Raw genomic sequence first — 22,640 nt, 5'->3', positions numbered from 1 at the left:
TACTATGCAGCTTATGTGCAACAATCTATACCAACACTGAATCACCACCTTTTCAGTTCAAATTGTGAAGGAAAGTGGAAAAAACCCTCAGGAAACTGTAAAGGTAACAAACAATCATGTGTTAGATGACCTATTTCAGGCCTATAAATTTCAATAATATGTTGTGATTGTGGCTAAAAATAACACACCTACTCATCAAATATTTACTGTGACATAAATAACCACCTAGCCGACATCATGCTTTTGAACAGATTAACAGCAATTGCATATTTTCAGCTGAAATGACACACTGGAAATTAATGAAGACAAGGAGACATGAACAAAAAACACCTCACTGCTGCCATCACCCCTATAGCCACTGTCAGCAGCCAAGAGCAGCTTCCTGGAAATTTCAGAGGCATGGAGTTGAGAAAAGAAAAGATCATGCTTGTCGCAGGCACAACACATGGTTATGCACACACACACACACACACACACTCCACAACTAAATTTTCTATGAGCTGAGCAGTAATTTAGGGCCTCACCCTCCCCAGCTCTCTCCCATCAGGACCCACAGCCAGGAGAAAGTCAGCAATGTTTCTTGCTATTGTAAAATACACATGGTCATAGAAAAGTGTTTTCACAAAACTTTTATGTGCCCTGTGAGGGCAAACACTCCATCATGTAAATTTCCCACAGGGCCACAGGTAACTAGTAAAGAGGAAGAAAAGAATCAGAAACTATCTGATTGCTCTAAGAACTGCTCTAAGCTATTTTCCTACCATGGAGTTAGCCTTAAAACTTGTAGCAGAATACTAGTCCTCATCCAAATACTTGACTACTATATGTCTCTAATGGGATAGTAATTGTGATGCAAGAAAAACAAAAGCCACTGAAAAATATGGAAGGATAATGAATTATTGCTGATTTCCTGAACTTACGTAAGTTGATCAGAATCCCTTAGAAAGCTCTCCAAGCAATGTTTCTGTCTTAAAATTCTCTGCATTTAAAAAGAGAAAACTGTCATATTCATGCACTCGGTTTTTGAGCTGCATTCTGTAAGGCAAGAACAATTCTTCCAGATCAGCAAATCTGTACAATATGGCAGTGTTTGGTTCCCACACTGAATAAAACATGGTCTGTCCTATCTGATCATTTATTAGACTTGGCATTATTTTCCCACTATAAACATTCCTAATAGCACTGGACCATTTTCATCATGAAGTAACAAGAATAACATGAAATCACTCCTTGTCTTTAAAGTAAACAGATACATTGGTGTTTTGGGGTTTTTCCATGTGTTGAGGCTGAAGTATCTTAATGCTTGGCACTCCTTGGGGCTACTACCACAGAGGGTTGTTTCCTCCTTGACATCTCATAAAACCCTGACATTCCTGTGTCTGGGAAGAAGGGGTATTACAAGCAAGTAAGTGACTATGGAGAGAAAAGGCTGATAATGTTTTCTCAGTTTACCTTTAATTTTGGCTGGAAAAGATACTTGAGTCCTGCAGTTTGATTTGAACCAGTAAGGGGTACAGTATTTGTTATTGGCAATAAATAACACTAAACAATATTTACTCTTTTTGCAGCTCCTTGGACATCTGCATTACCTCCACTCAAAGCCAGTCTCCCTTAAAGCAAGACAATCACCCCCTGCACCATCACAAAGAACAATGCTGGGACTAAGCTAGGGTTCACTGGAGTCAGGAGCCTGTTAATGCCAATGGCCAACTGAGGATGTTCAGGAAGCAATGAAAAAGAAAAGAAAGTCCACAGTGAGCTACAGTTACGGACTTGCATTTGTCATTCATGGTTGTGTATCATTTGAATGAGACTGAATTTTTATTTTAAGCTGCTTCCTGCTAAAAGTGCCCTGGTGAGTGTCAAAGGTAGAACCCAGAATATAGTGCAGTGAATTTCTGGTCTTGAGTTTTGACTACCAGCTTTTGACAATCTTGCCAAAACCCTGAAGATGTATCTGTGTCTTTAAGACAAGCAAGCCCATTAGAATGCTGCCCTGTCTTTCTCTTACTGCATGTTCTTTCACCTCTGAGACATGTTTTTGCATAAGAAGTACTTGAATGACAGCCCTAGCAGCAGCCTATCACACCACAGTAATATAGGATTAATTACCTCCGTCATCAGCACTCTATTATTATTTGTAGCACCAAGTGCTTGCTCTATTTTTGTGAGCTACAAATGCACGGGAACACCGAAAAGAAGACACTGCATTAATTCAACAAGTCTGCTAGCCTGCACCTGTGTTTAATTAGTTACTCTCAAATCAGACCTGCAGAGCCAGGAGCTACAAGGGAGAGCACTGCTGACTGCTGGCCTGGCTGGGCTGCCAGTGTAATTAATTGCATTCTTACTGTGGCTCTCTCCTCTGTGCAAACAAAAGTTAATCATTAAATGGGAAAGTCTGAGCTGAAGCTTCTCCAGCGTTTGAGCCAGAGTGTATAACATTTCAATAAGAGCATCCCCCCTTCATATTTACTGCTTGCCTCCCAAAATGACATGCTGACCGTATTTATGCTGCTGGAGACCTACATGGAGGCAGGGGTAAAGAAGGTATAAAGAAAAAAAAAGGAAGTGAAAATCTGAACTAGAAAAGTGCTGACCACAAAAAAACCACCACACAGTATGTGTCCTAAACCAAAGGCTTCTTTGAGCAGAGGTTTGGCAAAATGACAGCTAATAACCTCGCTGTGGTGTTGTTCCTCTTGCCTTCAGCTTTAGTGCTCGTGTAAGCTTCAAGCTATTCCTACACAAGAATGGTTGTATCCTCAAAGCACACTTTCAGAAAGAGGTAAGCATCATTATTGCTATCAAATGCATGACAAAGACAAGCAAAGGATCTTCTCCAAAGTTTCCACTGTTTTCAGCACAAGAACATTCCTCTTTTCCAGGAGCTCAGGTGACCACGGGCACCTGGCAAGAAGCCACTGCAGAAACAGAAGCTTAGGTATGGAGATGATACCTTCAAACCAAGCAGTACCTGTGGAGCATGTCTGAACAGAGAGAATGGGGTACAGGTCTGAACAGGAGCCTTGCACTTTCTTCATTGCAAAGGAGCAGGTTGGTTATTGCTCACAGCTTTGTCTTCTGTTCCTTCATCCAAAGACAGCCAGCACCATTTCCAAGTGGCATAATGGGGCTGGAGCAAGGACAAGAGGGGGAGGAATGGCAGAGCTAGGCAAGTCAGGGAACGAGGAGACAATGCTTTTCTTTGCTTGCTGGAATGACCTTCGGGGGTGACATGAACATTTTTCTGTACAATTAGACTGCAAATGGACTGTTTTGCAAAGGGGAAGAAAGACTCAACCAACAACAACCTTTGAAATTTTTGAAACACACTATTTAGAAATGATGGGCTTTCTTTTTAAATTGTTTTATTTCACTTTTTGAGAGCAGCCTGGTACATCTCTTTAAAATTAATGGCATATACTTGATCAAAAATGCTAAAATGCTGGTTCCAGCAAATTACACAGATAATTAAGTCTAATTTCAATAATGCTCTGAAACACTACTAATAAATCTTTGGGCTCATACATTCCTTGAATATATACAAGCTACTTCACGAGCACCAAATTCCACCCTCACAGCTCCTTTTCTGTCAGGCTTTGGCAACCCCAAGCTAAATTCTGCTGTCAGTTATATCCTGTAAGTCTGGAGCAATTGCTTGTCCTCGGTGGCATAACTCAAGATTACAGCTGTGTAAATGAGCACAGAATGTAGCTTGAGATGTTGTAAATCTGACCTTCAGCTTGCTTCCATGAAAGGGGAAAACCCAGGAACTTGTTTTCACATTCACTAAGCTTCTTGAAAAACTACCCTGCATAAATATTATGATTTCAGTCATAGACATAGCAGATTTAAAATGGAGTTAAACCTGCCTAGTATCTAGGTCTACCAGGAGGGGGAAAGATGAAAAGTATAATATTTATGAGCTACCACAAGCAATGCTTGCTTTTAAACACTGGCATGAGCTTTGGCCTCCTACCATGGCACATCAAGACCTTCAGCTTATTCTAGGTCAGTTCTTGACCTCAGGATACTGCAGCACTTCTTCACCAGCAGCACTTGAATGTTGGTCACCCAACCTCCATGGACACTGATCACCAGCCTCCCAACCCGCTTAGCTGGGTCTCTTGTTTTGGGGGGAGGGTCACAGAATATGTGCCTCGCACCTGGAGAGTGTGAGACTGCTATGGACCATATCTCCTACTGAGCTGTTAGCTCCCTGCTCCCCTGAAAACCTGACCCAAGGCATTTGGGACCATGTCTTTACATGGGCATGGATGGATGGATTCAGTCCTCGTGCCCTCACTGGATTTGCACTGGCTTAGTGACACTTCTGCATGTGCTTTCAAAATTCCCACAGGCAGACAGGAACCAGGGAAGTGTCCCTTTTTGTCCTGACACCTAGCAGGCCCAGCAAATAAGAGAAACACACTCTTTCCCAGACTTCTTTAGCCACCATTTCTCTGAATGGTATTACAGATGACTTGTCAGGTAGAGGGTATGGTAATATACTTACCATAACTAAATAGACTTAGAAGAAAGAATATCACTAAAAACAGGCCTCTAAACAAAACACCAAAAAGACAAGGGAAAATAAGAGTTGAAATGCCTTTTGTTCACGGAAGCACAAGTTAATTAATTGATTGAAAAAATGAATGATTTTTCTAAGCAACTGGTTTTGGAGAAAACATCATTTGCTGAGGTGCAGTACAATCTTTGCAGAGTTGCCATTTGCAGTTATGAAAGCATATCTCTGTTATTATCAATATACATATCTGAAGGGCTAACTAGTTTCAGGCTAGAAAAAAAGTCCCACCAAAATACTGCATGGTAAGTACCCCTATACATGTTGATTTTCATCATCACATTGTATCTTTGCTTGGATATGTCCATATAACATTCAGAAATCTCTATCAGGCCACTAAGTATAACAAATTGCTGGCCTATACATTTCAGAATTTTAGCTGTCTAAAGAATAAAATGATGGCTTTGTACTACAGCACACAGCTGGACAAAGCTGGACAAAGATGCATATATCAATGGCAGGAAAGATATTTATCTACAGATGAAAAGCTTGCAGAGGATATGTCAGCGTTTTATTTGCTTCTAGACTGCATTATCAATCTTTGGCATTACCCAAACTTAAAAGTCATTGCATTATGCAAAATACTTTCAAACAAGCAGCATCTCTTGTCTTCATTTCTAACTTTCTTAAAGCATAATTTGATGCATTACCATAAATGAATGAAAGAGCCACAAAATATCATCAAAATGAGAAGGGAGAGTGGATCTGAGTCTGATGACCTGTAATTTGCCTGCTATTGGGGGCTGCTTTTAAAAAATGGACCAAACTCACTTTGTGCTGATTGCTAATTTAACCACTTTAAATATTTTAATATATAATTTCCATTTTTCTTTCTATATTAAGGAGTGAATGCACTTTCCATTTTGATTCCCTAACTGAAAAAGCAATGGAACAGTGTTTGAAGAAGCCATTTCAGATACACATCAGTTCAGGCACGTACCCAGAGACAGCAGAAGTCACAATATTCTTGACTAGTACCATCAACAGACTACTAGGAAACTCTGGCAGGTCAGCTAAGGACCTGTATTAATGATAAGAAATAAGAGGGAATTTCTCTTTACTTAACAGTGAGCATAGTTTCTGTGATAAAACCTTCCAAGCACATGGTTTGTTCTGGAAATGGTGGGATCTGAAATTACGTTTGCAAAGAGGGATTGTTTCTGTGGAATTGGAACAAAATTATCCATAGGTGTTTAGGCTAAAAAAAAAAAATAAAATAACCTAGATTTAATTTATTCTTTCTCCCTCTCCTGATTTCCACTATCTTACCACTTCTTCGGAGTTTGTCTTGAGGAAAGCATCAGTGTAAACTGATGTGTTTGGTGTAAAATAATAAATTTCATCCAAGACCTTTTGAGTTACAGGTCATTTACTGTAGTAACTGTGGGCAAGGCGAGCCCCCATTGTGCTCCCACTGATGTCAATGAGTATTTGCTGCCCATAAGTTCAGAAATGAATACCAACTCTGGCTGTGAAAGATCACTGCTAATCTAAATTTGTCACACACTGCCACTGTCTGTACCTCATTTTCTGGGAGCCCATTGTCAGGTTCCCAGAGATTAATTTGCAGGATAGGCAGGTGCTATTGGAAACAGGGAAGATGATCTCTGTTTCACGTGCAGAGACTCTTGCTGTTTGGATGCAGTTGCTGTCCTACACTCACAGCTCTTGTGAAGGGCTCTTCACTTCTTCCATCCTAAATGCAGGCAAGTCAATGCAGGTGCAAAGGGGAGAGCTTATCTGGTTATGGCCTTGTGTCTGCAGCAGAGTGGCAATACTCCAGGGAAGCAGAGAATATAGAAAAAAGGAAACAAGAACTGGGAATTTATGCCCAGGACAAAAAAAAAGAAGCACTGAAACCCAAACAAACAAACCAGCCATTTTATCATTTTGTGCTAGTGCTGGCAGAAAGCTGGGTGCATACACTGTCATTTGGTTCTGGCTCCGGTAGGATTTGTATTAAAACAAATAAAACACAAAACCAAACAAGCCCCAAGAAAGCACTTCTATCGTTTCAGTAAAAACTAACCATGACCTCTTGTCTGGCTAACTTATCAGGTGGAAAATATTAACATCATGGAGCTCCAAGCAATTTCAACAAAAGCAAGGTCCTTGAGCTCCCTACAGGGACCTGCCCAGTTAGTTGACCCTCTTTTTTGATTTTTCTCTCTGCAACTAAGATTTTAGGAAACAAAAAAAATAAGAACATTCAGTGCACCCAGTCAGCTGTAAATAGACAAAGGATGAAGATGCTCTGCTGTGAATGCCACAGGGAGAAAATGACTGATCCTCTGCAGAGTCTAAGGAAGCTAAAACCCCCTACTGAATAGTGAGAGGGAAAAAGAGATAAAATAAACTAAAGTCAACCACAAAGGATATTTATTTAGTCATGAAACAGCATCCATCCATAACTCAATGTTTCACTTCACAGTTCCGATATGTTTCAATACATTTTTGTCTCAGCTACATAATATTCCATTCCTTAAATGCATGCATATATATTAATTCTAAAAGATCGGACAGTTTTCCTTGCTAGCTTTATCATGTCAGATTTTCCCATGTTTATATGGTCTTTCTTGTTGCTATGAGAGAAACCTGGGCAAATAAAAATATGTCCCTGCCTGACTGCACAGGGAAACACTGACCCTGAGTAACAACCACACACAAACAGCATGGACAGCCCAGATTTCTCTCTAACTGGCTTTGCTCTTGGAGTATGAAAAGCAGGTCAGCATTTTTGCAACAAAACTTCGAAGACTAAGGTCTTCACTGGAGTCACTTGTAATTGTTAAATACAAGGAGAGCCTCTGGCACATAGATGACAAGTAAAATGGGGACTCTGCAAACACTTAGGTGAGTGTTTTATACTCAGTATAGGACTATTGGGTAGAACCCTGTCCCCAGGGACATCCATGGCACTTTTAATGTCAAAATTAATGGGGGAAAGATTTTATTTGATGAGTTTAATTTATAATTTAATGTAAAGGGCCAGAGCTCAAAGTGTTCTTTACTCATCAGAAATGAATAATACTGAGCTTGAAGTAGCACTACATAACCAAATTACACATGCAAATAAAAATATTATGGTGGACTGCAGCAGTGTAAGTGAAAAAAATTATTCACCTTCCAAGGGAAAAGAAATAGTTTTTAAATGAACCTTTAATTTAATATCTCCCTTTAGAATACTTGCTTAAGAGAAAAACTTATTACCCCTTGGAAGATATACCCATAATGGAGAGTTCTCAGGTATCTCTCACAAAAACATTCAAAATAGATGTGAACACACATTCTATTTTTTCCATAAATGCCATCCTTTATTCTGGTAAATACTGTCCCTTGCTTTATCTCTGCCAGTTGGTATCACCTCAGACCAATAAATCTGTGCAGGAGTCCATAACTACTTACTACTCTCATTGGATTAGCAACGATTACAAGTGACTACTCCATAGATACACTGGATGGAGTCCAAACTCTTTCCCCATGGCATGTAAGCCTCCCACCACTGCAGAATCCCCCAAGACATATTTTCCTGCTCTCAGGCACTATGGGTGTTCCTGGCGAACCAGCAAAGCAGAGGGTCTGCCCCTGCTCTCAGGTCAAAGTGATCACTGAGTATTTGTTAACAACAAGTTGTCTCCTTTTTAGAAGGTCCATCTTACATCCAACGTTGCTTTCTACATAAATCTACCTGGATGACAGGCAGCAATCATATATCATACAGAACAAAGGCTAGGATAATTTAACACAGCTTCTCCAGAATGCCCCTAGGAGAGACAGAAGAATTGCCATGCCCGTTTCCCAAATGGGAAGCAGTCAGTATGTGGCAACCACAGCCAAAGAAGCAGAGGTCTATGAAGAAAATACTTTGCTAAAAAAGAAAGTACTGATTTCACCCTGAGATTGCACTAAGCAGACAGGGTCCTGCAAAGGAGACAGTCCAAGCACAGGGGAGCAGCAGAGGGTAATACAAAAGAATTCACTTCCCAAAGAAGAAAATATTGGCAATTGTGGGCTCAAGGCCAAAACAAATAGAGATGTGTTGATTTTACCTCTGCCCACAGGCTTGTTTTGTTGTGGGAGAAGAGAGCCTTAGAAACCTTGAGCTATTTTCCATTGCAGGAAGCCCCTGGTGATGATGAGAATGCACAAACCGCCCATAGTTTCCCTGGGAGTGAATTGTCCTTAGGTTGCACCAGGTGTGTATTAGTGTGCTGGCACAAGGACCCTTTAAACCAAGGCAGACGATCTGAGAGGAAGGAGCAGGCTAGAAAGATGAAAGCAAGAACAATTTCATGTGAATGTGGAGAAGGACAAAAAAAGGAACAAAACCCACTTGAACTACAAGGGAAAGCCTACCCCTACCCCAGGAGGATAGAAAAGTAGCTGTGACAACACACAACAGTCAGATTCACAAACCTCTCTTCAATTGGTCGTAAGCAAGAAGTGTTCAATGAAATCCCAGGAAAATACACCTTGTGCTACTAGTGAAAAATAAATATTTTTTCTGTGGCAAAGGAGTAACCTTGAAAGAAAAAAGAGAGTGGGAAGCCACAGTGGTAACTGAGCCCAAATAGGAATTGCATTGTAATGTCTGGGAATCCTGCCTCTGTGCAAGTAACAATGTGTTCGGTGATCCTGAAGCTGTTCTCTAAACATGCTCTAGCAGTGATGCATTTGCACCGTTAAAGTTGGTGCTGAGGACAGTTATTCATATAGATGAAAAAAGCCAGAGGGATGGATTGACCTTGGAACTTGGCCTGGAAGTTATTCTTAGTCTCCACAAGAAAAGCACTGTTCATTTTGCATAGCAAACCTAAGAAGTGAGCACAAGAAACCCAGGGATATGCTGGTGACTTGCTTGGCAGTTCTAGTCTCTTAAAGCTACTTGAAGATCCAAACTGAATAATTTCTCCCTTTGCTACAAACATTCCCCAAGCCCCATAGGGGCATGAAATCAGATCCAGTACTTTTCCAGACATTTTGCTGAATGGATGGAGAACTCAGGAGAGTTTGGAGAACAAGCTCCATGTAAAATATTCACAGATTCAAGGAAGGTTAAGGCCTGGTCTTGTAGTGCCTTCCACTTGGAAGTGGCTCTCCTGCCCCAAGCCCTTCAGTGAAGACAAATGCAGCAAGGAGAAATTGCCCTTGGACCCAGCTAAACCTGCTCACTCCTTTCCACAGGATGAAGTGTTTCTGAAGGTGCAATCCTGTGTCCTCAACAGAAGTGGCCAGTTTGTCATCTGAAAGGTGGGAAGCAGCTATCACCTGGACTGCTGTTACTGGAGTTATCCTGACATGGATAATGGATGTTGCCATGAGTATGAAAGACACCAAGGAGCCATGATTCCTCTCATCTTTCAATCCCTGTGCTGGCTTATTCTGTTGAATAAAATGCTTCAGTCTATGGACTCGAGCCTGAACTGAGTCACTAAGTATCTTCACTATAGTTGTATATATATGGATGTATAGGGCCCATGTAGATGCTGCCTTGAAACACTTCTCAAGCCCATTTAAAGACCCAAGGCCTGAACTTTGTGGGCACTATGTTTATAACTGGTGTTTTAAATGCTGTACTCTGTACCCTGGGTGGGCAGCCCACCTGCTTTCCAGCAAGGATTCAGGGAAAATCCCTGGTATATCTGCACCTGGATTCTAGAAGGGCAGATGAGCTCTAGAGAGCTCTCAGGGTGGGGATGCAATACAGCACCAGTGGCTGTGATGTAACAACTCCCACCTGGGCCAGAGCTGGAGTCTCATCTCATTCCCAGGCTTCTTCTGCATCTGCTCTCCCCTGGGCAGCAGCCCCAACACCTGGGTGACCAACCCGAGGACATGCACCTGCACCACAGTGGGTGGTCAAGACAAAAACCCCTACAGTGGGTGGGCAGCCAAGCTCATATCCTTCCCAAGCACGAGTCCTGTCCCCTGCTGACAAGTGACACACTAGAAAATGTAGAAACCTTCTCTGCTGCCTTTCCCCCTCCCAATCCAGCATAAATCATAAATCAAGAGGCAAAAGAGGCAGAAGCCAGTTAGCTTTTCCTCTTCACTCACTCACCTGTCCCTTGTGGAATGGAAAGCACAGGTTCCAAAGGCCCAGGGAGTTGTATCTCGTGTTGTCCAGCTCAGCTGGAAGCAGAAGGGCCGAATGCAGGTGGCATGAAACCTAGTCTGGTGAGAGCTCATCCAAGAACTGCAGAGTTCAAGATGTCATTTGAATTTGGCAGCTCCCTCCAAGCTGCCCACTCTTTCCTTGGAGCAAGAGTGAGCATGGAACCTGCCCCAGCTGGAATCTGGGATCCACTCTCCCCTGTGTGAAGCTCCAAAAGACAGAGACAGAAACTGTAAGCTGTAGAAGACCTCCTCGTAAAGTCACCAAGTGAAAAAATAAAAAGAGTAAAATTCAATTCATTGAAAATACAAGACATGTTTATGTTTCTTAGCATTCCCATGCACAGTACTGTGCAATATACCTTCTGGAAGTACATTTTAACCATGCCTCGGTTGATGCTGCCTTGTGCCCCCTCTGGCTTGAATTTAACTTTCCATGACAGATCATACTCAGCTTTGGACACAATAAAACAAAACAGTTTCTTCCTTTTTATTTGTGCATGTCATTAACATTAAACACATGCTGCAGTGACAGTGGAATTGGTGGCTGAACGGGATGTATTTTAATTTAAGTAATATTTCCATTAACCTAAAAGCTCTCCCTTAAAAGTCTGTACAATTTATTTATTGGAAAAAATCCAGAATAATTGTACTGAAAATTCCTCTCTGAATGATAATATGTCAGACTTTTAAAGCTCTCTTCTGGCAGCTTTTCTTTTTGCCCTTGAACATTACTGACATAAGAATACATTTCTCAGAAGTCTGATGTGTATTGAAAAAAGAAGGGAAAATAAAAAGAAAGAGGGACTGCTGCAGAAATCCCAGTAGGTGTAAAATGCCACAGCCCCGGATCTGTCCCCTTGGCTGGAGAAGTGCATCCCAGATTTGTTACTCGTTTATGTTAGGTTATGGAAAATGCAGAGGATTAAAAAGGCAGAGGGAAGCAGATGCCATGCAGGGAGAGACAGCTACAAGCCAATCTCCATCCGAGAGCACAGAGGCACTGCACCCAGCAAAAGAATGTGTTTGGAGGCAAAGCTAAGCTGTGGCAGCTGGGGCTGGGACAGAGGGGTGCAGCTGCACTTGGAGGAGGCGGAGGAGCAGGCGGCATTCCCGAGCTCAGAAAACAGAAAAATCCACCGTGCCAAACAAATAAAAGCTGGACTGTCCTCCCACCCCCGTGTTTGTGCTCAGTGGATTCGGAGCACAGGGGAGTGGGATGGGGTCAGAGCTGCCTCAAAGCCCGAGCTCAGCCGGGAGAGAGAGGCTGCTGCAGGTTTGCCCCTTCTCCTGCTGCCCACAAAGGGCACGGCTCCGACTGTGTCTCCTCTAAGGATGTGCCATCGAGGGCACACAAACACACATCTGTGTGCTTTTCTGCGGGCCAACAAACACTGTAGTCTTCTGTCCAGACTTCTTTCAGGGAGGAGAGGGAAAATCAGAGACACATGACAGCCGTTGTCATGTCACTTTTTGCTCCACTGATCGATGTACGCAATCCCTAGCAACTCCAATTAAGCAATATAAAGTGCCTAAATAGGGCAGCATGGAGCTTCCCTCCAGGGAGCAGTGCCCTGGATTGGAATGCCACAGGTCAGTCCAGGCACATTTGTCCAGCCTTTCCTTTCCCCAGCTTGGGAAAAAGGTGGTTGGGCAAATATGGGGGAGCTGTGGGTGTGTGAGGATGACTACTTCTCTCCTAAACAACAGCAGGCTTCTGACAGACATCAGCATAGAGCCCTGTGAGCCAGCACAGGTGAGAGAGACCTGGGGGCAGACCCCCTGGTTTTCTCTCATCCTTGTGGCACCCATCCACCAAAGCCAGCCAGCCTCAAGGGACAGCCAAGGTTGTGTGTGTGAAAATCAGGCACAGCAGCCCAGCAACACCCTAGGGCCAGACCAGTACAGTCAATCTTTCCACCCTGATTGCAGCTCCTTGGGGGAGTTTAGATCCATTCTGGGCACCTTGAGAAGCCACCTTGCCTGCTTTGGCCAGCATGAATGGATGCCTCACAGCATGGCAAGTACTCTCCTGGGCAGTGTGGGAGCTGGGTAGAGGGAAGGACTGCACTGCGACCCTGGAACTTGGAACTGGTAGGCAGCACTGCTCTCCTCTCTCCCTGTTACAGACCCACGTCAAGCAGCAGCAATGAGGTCTGCATCAGAATACAGCAGCTCTCTCCCTTCCTCCCCTCCATCCACTGCCAAAACACCCTTGGCTGCACCTCACACCCCTGCACTGCAGCCAGCTGACTATTCATTTCGATTTAGGATAACGGTCAACAAGAGATCAGAAATTAATTGTACAAAGCAGCAACACCTCAGGAAAGCAAAAGTTGCTTAGGATTCGGATATACTTTCTCCTGTCTCTACCCATGGGCTGTACCTCCAAGACAGGCTGGTTTCTCAAGCAGTGGAGGTGGAGCTGCTCCAGCAGCAGGTGTCCAGCAGCTGGAAGACTTTCCACCCGACTGTCTAGCTCAGTTGTGAGAACAACACTCCCATCAACTCTGTATGGGGCCAAACAAAACCCATTTCTCTTCCTTGCCAACAGGGGATTTCTTCTGGAAGATGGCACTGACCCCACAGTTTCACGGTGCTTGCTCGCGGATGTGAGCGGAAAAGAGCGTGCTCCCTTCCAGCCACAGCCCTGCAAGGTCTTTCTCCACGGTTAGGGAGGGTCAGGAAGGGCAGCCAGCCCTTCGTGTGTGGCCTGAGCCTGCTTAGCATCTTTCACTCTTCATCACTCAGCCATGCCTCCCATCTGCACTGGCTCTAGATGCCTCTCCCTCCCCTCTCCTCCCCTGGTTTCTCCTTGCATAGACTGATTTTGTGATGCATCCAAAGTAAGACAGTGAAAAATACATTAATATTAATATTAACTCCTGTCTGGACAGCAAAAAATGCTCCCAATTCTTTCCCACCCATAGAGCTAAGCAAATCCTCCTGCTTTCTACTGTGTGCAGCATACTGGTGCTGACCATCTCCTTACGGTCTTGTGCAGGGGAACACAGTGCTGAGATACAGCCATGCCAAATATCTGACACAGAATGCATGGAAGGAAGTTGCTTTTATCGCCAGCTGTTAATTTCATAAGGCTTCTGCAGACAGATGAGGATTTTACCTTTATGTGTCTCATTTTTCTCATTCATGTATCGCCCTCTTTCTTTTTCCTTTGACTCGCCCTCCACTCCCAGCACTTCCCCATGCTGACTCCAGGCTTCAGCCTGGATGATATAGTGGATTAGGTACAAGGCTGACTGGCAGCTTTTACAGCTAGGGAGCTAATTCATACTTCTGCAGCTGGCCCAGCCTGTATCTCTGAAGCCCTCAGTGGCTCTTTTTTCTCCACCTGGGAAGAAGTTATGCTTATCCACTTTGGAAAAAAAACACTATTTCCACTTAATATACTTCAGAATAGCATGGGATGTTGTTAAATAGGAAACCTAATGTGAGAGAGCATGAGTATGGACTGCTTTGCTTGGCCACACACAGCTCAAGGAGAGCCACAGAGGATCTGCATCCCCTGGGACTGATCTAAAAGCAGCAGCAGCAAGACAGCATCTGGAAGAGTCCATCCATCTCCCTGCCAGCAGGGTGCTAAGCAGCTACACTAACAGCAGTTGACAGTGGGAAAGTTAATGGATGTGTGCATTAGCCTACATAAGCATGTTTAAGCTAGGAGGGCTCTGCAGAAGTCAAAGGGGTTAAGTTTCCAAGCTTCCTGTTCCAAAGATCAAGAAAGCACTCCAAGGGCTCAAGTTCTGTCATGGGATGGTCACAAAGAGACTTCACATCATCATGGATTCTTACCTCACTGACCAGTGCAAACTTTAATGTACGTACATATGTGGTTGTCTCTGTATATGCTGCTCAAATTAACTTTTTTAATTTCTCTCCACTACCCCCAGAAACACAGATCTATTGCATGCAATATAAAGGAGAGGGTTATTTCTTTAAACTCAGAAATTTTCAAGTTTAAACTTACCGCTAATCTATCCACTGGTCCGGGACAGAGTCAGCAAGTAGTTCACCATGGCTTGCCAGAGGTCCAACATCAGCCACCTGATAGATCTGTGCCATAGTACTGAAAAGTTATGGTGACATTTTTTTCCTTGGTATAAGAAATAGACACTGCTATTGGGCTTAGCAACAGATGCAGAGCCTCGAAGCAAATATTTCATGATAAACAAGAAACCTGTGTAAACAGTGAGTATAGATATATAATGAATGATAGATGCACTTGGGACCAGAACAACGTCTAGAGAACTTGGTTTTAGGCACAGTATCCAGAGGAGACACTTCTGACCTCTGACATGTCCTCCAGGCCAGGTTCATTCAGGTCAGCTGTATCTAGGAGCTTAAACTGCCCTAGAAAGCTTGAACCTTGTGGAATAGGGAGAGGGAATGGGAGCAAAGCCAGACTGGGTGAGCGGAAAATCTCTCCTGTAAAAGCTTGCAAGACCTTTACGGATCATCATAATGGCTTTTTGTTGTTGTAGCTGCAGGGATCATTTTTTAAAACAAAGAGATAACGTTTGGTTCATTTCTTTCATTTTGGAAAAGGGCAGCTCCTAAGCCCTTATCGTTAAGAAATAAGAGCAGTGTTACATGTTCAAACAATTTATGTGAAGATCCTGCTATTTGTTATGGGAACAGCAAGTACAACTGCAAGTCCATTATCATCCCTCCCTGCCTCTGCATGCACAGCATGAGCAAGTGAGGAAGATTAGGGGTAAAAGCAATGGAGCCTGCAAAGTCAGTGACAAATATTCAGTACTTAAAACCCTCTTTGATGCTTCCCACTCTGAAGTGAGGCTTTGATTTGGCCAGCGGTCAGACATGGACCCACTGATTTTTCTCCAATCTACTCTCAGTCTCAAAAAATAGCAACCTCTTTCTGTGATGCGATGGCTGAGAAACAAGTGACCCAACACCACCACAGTGCTCTCCTGATGGCCCTGTGAGCAGTGCTGACAGGAGGTGGGCTGCAGAACTGATACAGATAAGTTAATAGCGTTGGAAGGAGTTTCTGGACACTTGCCAATGTTGAAACCTGCCAGTGATATCTGCCTTTTTACTTAAGAAAAAATGAAAAATCACAAGGCAATTGGCATTACATTCTGGTCTTGTTTCCAAACCCACACTTCCTGTGACCTCCACTCCCTGTATCTTCACCCTCCCACTCACAGCTAATCTCTCCCTTCCTCTCCCCACTGCTCCGTTGTTTCTGCAGACAACACATTTATGTTGCTGTGAGTCTGCAGCAGCCGACAGACCATTTCTCATAATAAACCACTCCTGGCTGCACAGCCAGGCTGGGCCCCACCACGTGAGCAGTCGGGAATTCATGGATTTTCAAAAGAAGCAGCTTTGCACTTCAGAAAAAATTCCCTACATCTCCTGTAAGAAGAGCCCATGCCAGGGCAAGCATAAGGGGCTGGAAGAAGAGGACAGCAGGGATGGGGGGTTCTGGTACAGCCCTCCATGACATCCTGCACCATTGAGTGCTCAGCAGCAAGTCCATTGCAAGCAGGGAGAAGAAAAGCCACTTAGTGATGGGCAGCAAGGAAGGGCAAGGCACCTGCTGCAATTACTGAGCAAAGTCTAGTGGCCTTTAAACAAAGAGAAGGTTTCTGGGGAATGATCGTGACCAAAACAGCAATTAAGGAGCCTCCTGAGACTGTGCTTTAGCTGTGCAGCACATCCCTCTGCTCAGTGCTTCTGCCCACAGACATCGTGAGGTGCAGAGGGAGGCAGGAAGGCAGGCAGGAAAGGAAGGAAGAAAAGGAAAGAAGGAAACACAGAAGCCAGCAGCAGCAGGAGAGCCACCCCTGCTGTCCCACTGCCCCTCGCAGATGTGGCGATGCTCCCAGCACAGGCTTGGGGTCCAGAAAATTTCCAGAGGGAGCATGACCAGTCTCCAGCATGCAGGGCTGTGACTGACAGCTGAGGGGGCTGGCTGGCAGCAATGTCCCCTTCAACCATCTCAGCTGAAGCTGGTGGTGGAGCAAGTGACACCATGGCATCACTCTTTCCAGGGATGCTTTAGTACAGCAAAACCAGCAAAGGTGGGGGAGAGGGAACCTTACCTGGCTAGACAATGAAATAAAGCAATGCAGCAATGAGACCCTGGACTGATGGGGACCCTCGAGGTGTGGGTCACACCCTATTATGCTCTCAGCTGCTTTTGGAAAGAGCAGAGTGTGGAAGGAAACCACATCTGGGAGCAGAAATCTTATGTGGGGAGCAGAGGAGCGCCTTGCTGGGAGAGGAAAAGAGGGAAGTTGCTGTACTTGTTCAGCCTAATTTCAACTGTGTCTTCCTCAGCCCCTCCTCCAGCATTCCCCTGCCTACACTATCTTCCTCCCTCTTCAGAGGGAAAGATTTACAAGCTCAGTTGATATTATTAATTTCACTGGACATTTAAGAGGGAACCACTTGTAAAAGTGTTAAAACAACAAAAGAAAAATGGCAGAGGGACAGGGCTGCTAGATACTGACAGTTACAGATGTCTTTATCTGCTTGAAGCAGAACTGCACAGCGTACTCCAGCCACCTGCACCAGCAACAAGGAAAGAGAGGGAAAAAAGGGCATAATTAAAGGATGAACAAACCTCTTGGCTTGGAGAAATCCGTGTCCCTCTACACCTGAGCTCAACTGCCTGCTGCGGGTCCCTACAGCCCTCCCTGTGCCAGAACAGACCTGTCATGAGGGGCCAACACAGCTACAATGCCAAGCCTAAGTACAGCGTGGTAAATTTTAAAGAAATTGAGACGTAATAGAAAGTAACAAAACTATGGGAATAGAAACTTTTCTCTCTTCTGGCTCTGCTGTTGAAGTCTCAGATGGTTTGGACAGTGATCAATGAGAGGAAAACAACAGTATTTTCCATCTGTACTTGCTAAACAGGCACATTGGCACAAGCAGCTGCTGAACCAGGGCATCCCACTGGCATCTTCTTCCCATGAATCTATGGCTGGAGCAAGATGAGTCCTCCTACAGAGGCTTGGAAAATGCACCACTTATAAAATAAGAAGTTTTGTACGAGTGAGAGAAGAGTCAAAGTGGTGCTTTCAGGAAACACACCATTTTCAGTATCAAAACTGTGGTGTCACGGCATCAAGTGAAGGCTGCCAGAGGGCATAGCCAAAAGTGCTAAAGCAGTGAGATACTGAGGAATTTATGGCAGCAGCCTCCAGAACAGTGCTGGCACCCCAACATGTGGCAGGATTCAAGGCCAGACACCTGGAGGGTCTGAAAGCCCTGTCTCTGCAGATGAGAGAGAGATATCTCAAACTGAGGCTACCAAAGCCTTTTGGAACAAAAAAGCCACTGCAGAAGAGGGAAAAGCATCACCTTATAGGTGATAGTGAGTAACAAATGAAGACCCTGAACATAAAGTCAAAATAGACAGGAGCCCTTGGGAACAGAGGCATCATAAGGTATGGGAGCTCAAAAGAGGGCACACAATTCAACTTCCTTGCCTGAATGGGCCCAGCAGAACCACAACTCAGCAATGTGGCTACTAGCTACCCCACAGCCTAAAAAATGGCCTGACCCAAGTAGTCCTGAATATGCAGCAGGTTCTCGCTGAAAATTTAATCCATATTTCAGACTTACTAGGTGCCTAATATCCTCACCTTAAGCTGCTCTCTGAAATCACCTCCTCAGGAGTCAGCTCAAGGTTCATGTGCCTGGAGCACATCCTCGTGTTCAGCCTCTACCTTGTGCCAGGGAAGGACAATCCCTGCATTCAGCTGTCCCTGCTACATCCATCTCAACCTCTCCTGCTTCAACACCACAGGAAGCACAGGGACACCCCTGCAGAGAGTGGGAGGCCATGCTCAGAGGGCAGCTCCTGAGCACCTCTACACCTGCTGCTTTAACTCGCCTCCCTGCTGCTGCTGGTGCCTTGCTCCCACCAGGGACACCAATTGTGTCAAAGGCATGTTGGCAGGGACAGGTCTCTTAGGAGCAAACAGCAGGAGGAGAGGAGAACTGACCTTCCAGTAACAGAGGCTGGATGAAAGCATGACTGCAAAATAAAACACACCCTCCCTGTGCATTGCTGTGAAATCATTCCTCTCAAATACACCAAGCCTGATCACCCGAGTGCTGGGTCTGCTGTAGAAGACTTTAATCTGTTATGGTAGTGATGGTGCCTAAAGCCATGGTGAAGGCAGTGCTTGCAACACAGATGGTACCTCAATGGTACCTGATGGTGCCATTGCCCTGTGCCTTTTTACCAGAAAACTCATTCACTCACTCTTTTTCCAAAGTGAAGGAGACGTGGGTCTTTCTCATGCATTACCAAAACAATCCTGTAAATACTACCTCAGCCTTTCCATTGGAGTGGTCAGTTCCTACAGAGTATACTCTTTCTTCCCAGATGCTAAGAAGAATGGGGAGTCTCTTCGTGGCTCATTATCCTGGCTATCCACCAACCCAGACCTCCTCTTCCTCTCTACCCCAACAGCTCTGGATAGGGGATCTCTGACAACAGGGACTCACACCTATAAAGTGGTTCAGTGTCCTGGCAGCAGTGAGCAGGAAACTCAGAAGCTTTAGCACCATCCCTCTGGACGTGAGTCCAGCTCTCTGTATCTCCTAAGCATTTTGCAGAATTTAGTTCATACAGTTCAGCACATGTTGGCAGAGATTTGCAACAGAAGGTTCACCACAAAGGTGCCTCTCCTAGAGAGTTCACCATAATTCCCTGGTGTCTGTAACTTAGTCCTGTAATTGAACGAATCAGCAGAATTTTCTATCACTTATAGAGAACAAAAGACTTAAAATTTAGCCTGAGTGACCTTTGAGGGCTCAAATCCATAGACTCAATAAAATTCATGGCAGAGAAGGACATCAGCACATTTATCTGGTATTTCCATTAACATTTTTTTATCTAGTCTTATAATTTATGAGACAGGGAGATCTGACTCATGCCTTTGGAACGTTTGGGGCTGGCAGGAAAAGATGCCCCATACATGTTTGTACCTCGCTGTCTCTGAAAAGGTCGACACCACCCATTAAGGGGGTGTCAGTGTTCCTGGGGATAAAGCACCCACACAGCTCGCCAAGAGTGCACAGTGAAGCTGCAGTGTGTATTATGTCCTATGGAGTAGGATGTTATTTCACTGAGGAGGGGCTGACCTGAATATGCAGCTTGGTCTCCTTCTGTCTTTGTAATTTTCTGAGATCCTGTGATGTTAGTCTTATGCAAAGAAAATGTTATATTAAAAATATAATGATAAAATGTTATAATATCTAGCATATTCATGTATTCACTGTACAGTAGAGGTCAGAATATGAGATTTTTTTTTTTTCTGCAAGTCACCCTCATCTCTCTATTCTAGTCAACAGCACCCTTTTACACTCATGCACATTTCCATACTGAGCTAAAGAATTCACCTAATGAACAGATTCTATTATAATTTGCTTTTGGGATTAAAATCCTTACTTACTGCTCATCAGTTTCCAAATAATCATGGAACCTGTAGATGGGCAAGCCTGGAAAAGAAAAATACAAAGAAAAAAATCATCCATTTATATCTTAAAACATCAGAACTGTCTAAAAAATGAAAGCTTTCTCCTTGCTCTTCTTAGAAAAGCAAGCAAACAAACTGACCAACCAAATGTACTTGAAATCATGAGCATATAAAGAAGGATTTTTTTCTATTATCATAGCAAGCAGGATGCAGTGCATACTACCAAAGGTCCTCAGCTAAGCAGCTCTGAAGGGGTTTATGTCAGAAACACTGCAAAAACAAACACGGCATGGAGCTATACAAATCCAGGGTGGTTTGCTGTGGCTCAGTCCTATTATCCAAGTTAATGATGCTGAGGTGTCACAGCTGCACACCCCCGCAGGGTGGGTCTCCAGCAGTGCTGTCCTGTATCCATGGAGCTGACTCAGCCTCCAGAGGAGCTGCCCCAGGCTGTGGGGCCAGTGTCCTTCCTTGCCTGGAGAACGGGAAGGAGAGCAAAAACCCGGGAGTGCAGGGAAAAAGGGAGTCTTGGTCACAGCTGTTGAGGTGGAACAGAAAGGAAGAAGGTTTAAGAATGAGAAGCACTTCCCTGTATCCCCCCAGTCTCCCTCCACAGCTCTACCCAGATGAGTTTCTCATGGCTGGAGGATGGGCAAAGCCAATGCTGATGAGGGTAGCTGGTTTTCTGCCGGAGGTTTGCATTGCACCAGCCCTGAGAGCTGCACTTCGTGTCTGGTGAGAGCTGTGTGGTTTTGTTTCAAGCAGATATCCCAGCCTAAGAACTGATGGTGGTTGAAGATCCCTGTATGGAGAAGAGGTAGTTAAGCAAAAAAATGTGTTAATTTGGTAACAATGACCCTTATTATACAGTAATTAATAAAAGTTGTGCCTATCAACTTGTATTTGGTGTTTACATTGAATCATACATATGGAGCCTATTTAAGCCAGAGACATCTCAGTCATTCTTATGCTGGGTTTACCAGGTATAAGTTTGGGAAATGCTGCCTCCTTTTTTTTTCTTTTATCTGCATCACCCATTTTCCTGCCTCCTCCCTGGCTACCATGCCCAACAGCAGAGAAGGAGAGACATGAGGAACCACAGTCCTGGAGCAAAGGGGCTCAAGATGCTGCTATAGCAGAGAAGACCTCAGGATTCAGCCCACAGCACTGGGCTTCCTGTTGCTTTCAGTCTCTGTGAATTGCACCAGCCCACAGCTACAAGTTAGCAGAATCACGGCAGCCTAAGGCTGGTGTCACGCTGCAGTGAACCAGACCACTGACACCCAGGTGAAAGATTTCAGAGAATCAAATAGATATTTCTTCTCCTATATGGGCTCAGCTAAGAAAGGCTGTTCTGCATGGGATTTGGAGAGGCTCTCTCCTCTAATTCCCTGAAGAAAATCTGAAAGCAGAAAGCGAGACCAACATTGCACTGGTATATTGGCTTATGGGTACAAAATCTTCTGACAAGTCGTTTGCTTGGCCCTGATTGGAAAATATCTTTAATTAAAACACCACATCAGAATCCTGAACCAATTTCATCCTGGCTCCGCTAAGTGCTTTGTACAAAACATTAACTCTAAAATCTCATTACACATTAGCAATCCCTGTGACAAACATAAATGATAATTTAGCTCTAATGCATTCTGGAGCAAGCCATTTTTAAGATAGGCACATGATATCAGCTTGCTAGGAGAAGGAGAAAAGTTGAATTTATCTGTCTCTTTATTTTTTAAACAAATGGCTCTAACTGGCTCAGCAATGGGCTGCACAAATCATTGTCATGTGTAGATCTGGCAGTACACAGCAGCTGTTTAGCCCAAATCTGGCACTTGAGCCTGGGCTGGGTTTTGAAATCCCACCAGCAGTGCTGAGCTCCCAGGTCTTTAAGCATTCAGAGGAAGGGGAAGGTGGGGATGTCTGTTTATTTTACAGGTCAGCAGGGAGGGAGACACATCCAGAGACTGCAGGAAATGCGAGCTTGCTCAAAAACACGGGAGGAAGAAGGAGAAGGTGGAACTCGTGCCTGCAGTCACTCCAGCTGATTTCCCAGGAAAGAAACACGAGTCCAGAAAAGGCAACACCTGCAGTGGTGATGTGATCCCTAGTACTAGTGGGAGCTTTGCACCACTAAACACTGCACAATCCAGCCAGGACAACAGAGGACACTGCAGTGGATAATATTTCTATTAAATACAAGAACTGTCTTAACAGCACTTCTAGGCCAGAGGGATGGTAGTGGAACTAATGTTATTTGCATTTCTTGTCAAAAAGATATTAAATATCCCTTCTTCGATTAGCAGCAACATTTTCAACTTCTCTCTAGTCTTGAAAATGACCTTTCTAAACTCCTCAAGCTGCACCTTGATCAATTTTTCTGTGTGCAAGTGAGCACATGGGTTGTTAACTATGTGAAATGGGGAATTTATGGTTATTTACTATGGGATTAT

General features: G+C 44.2%; 1 long non-coding RNA gene across 1 annotated transcript in view; it reads right to left on the bottom strand.

Moving 5' to 3' along the window:
• Nucleotides 1-22,640, bottom strand: part of LOC148224293 (uncharacterized) — a 36,340-nt gene that overhangs the window by 10,523 nt on the left and 3,177 nt on the right. Inside the window, exons 2-4 of the long non-coding RNA XR_015802303.1 lie at nt 20,167-20,212; nt 14,691-14,789; nt 10,650-10,911 (exon numbers count right to left, since the gene is read on the bottom strand). This is a non-coding gene — a long non-coding RNA (uncharacterized LOC148224293). The remainder of the gene's footprint in view (nt 1-10,649; nt 10,912-14,690; nt 14,790-20,166; nt 20,213-22,640) is intronic.

The sequence above is a fragment of the Sturnus vulgaris genome, chromosome 3, assembly GCF_052056855.1.
Source record: "Sturnus vulgaris isolate bStuVul1 chromosome 3, bStuVul1.hap1, whole genome shotgun sequence".
Lineage (NCBI taxonomy): Eukaryota > Metazoa > Chordata > Aves > Passeriformes > Sturnidae > Sturnus > Sturnus vulgaris.
The sequence above is the reverse complement of the archived record's forward strand: the minus strand, read 5'-3'. Positions and strand labels throughout refer to the sequence as shown.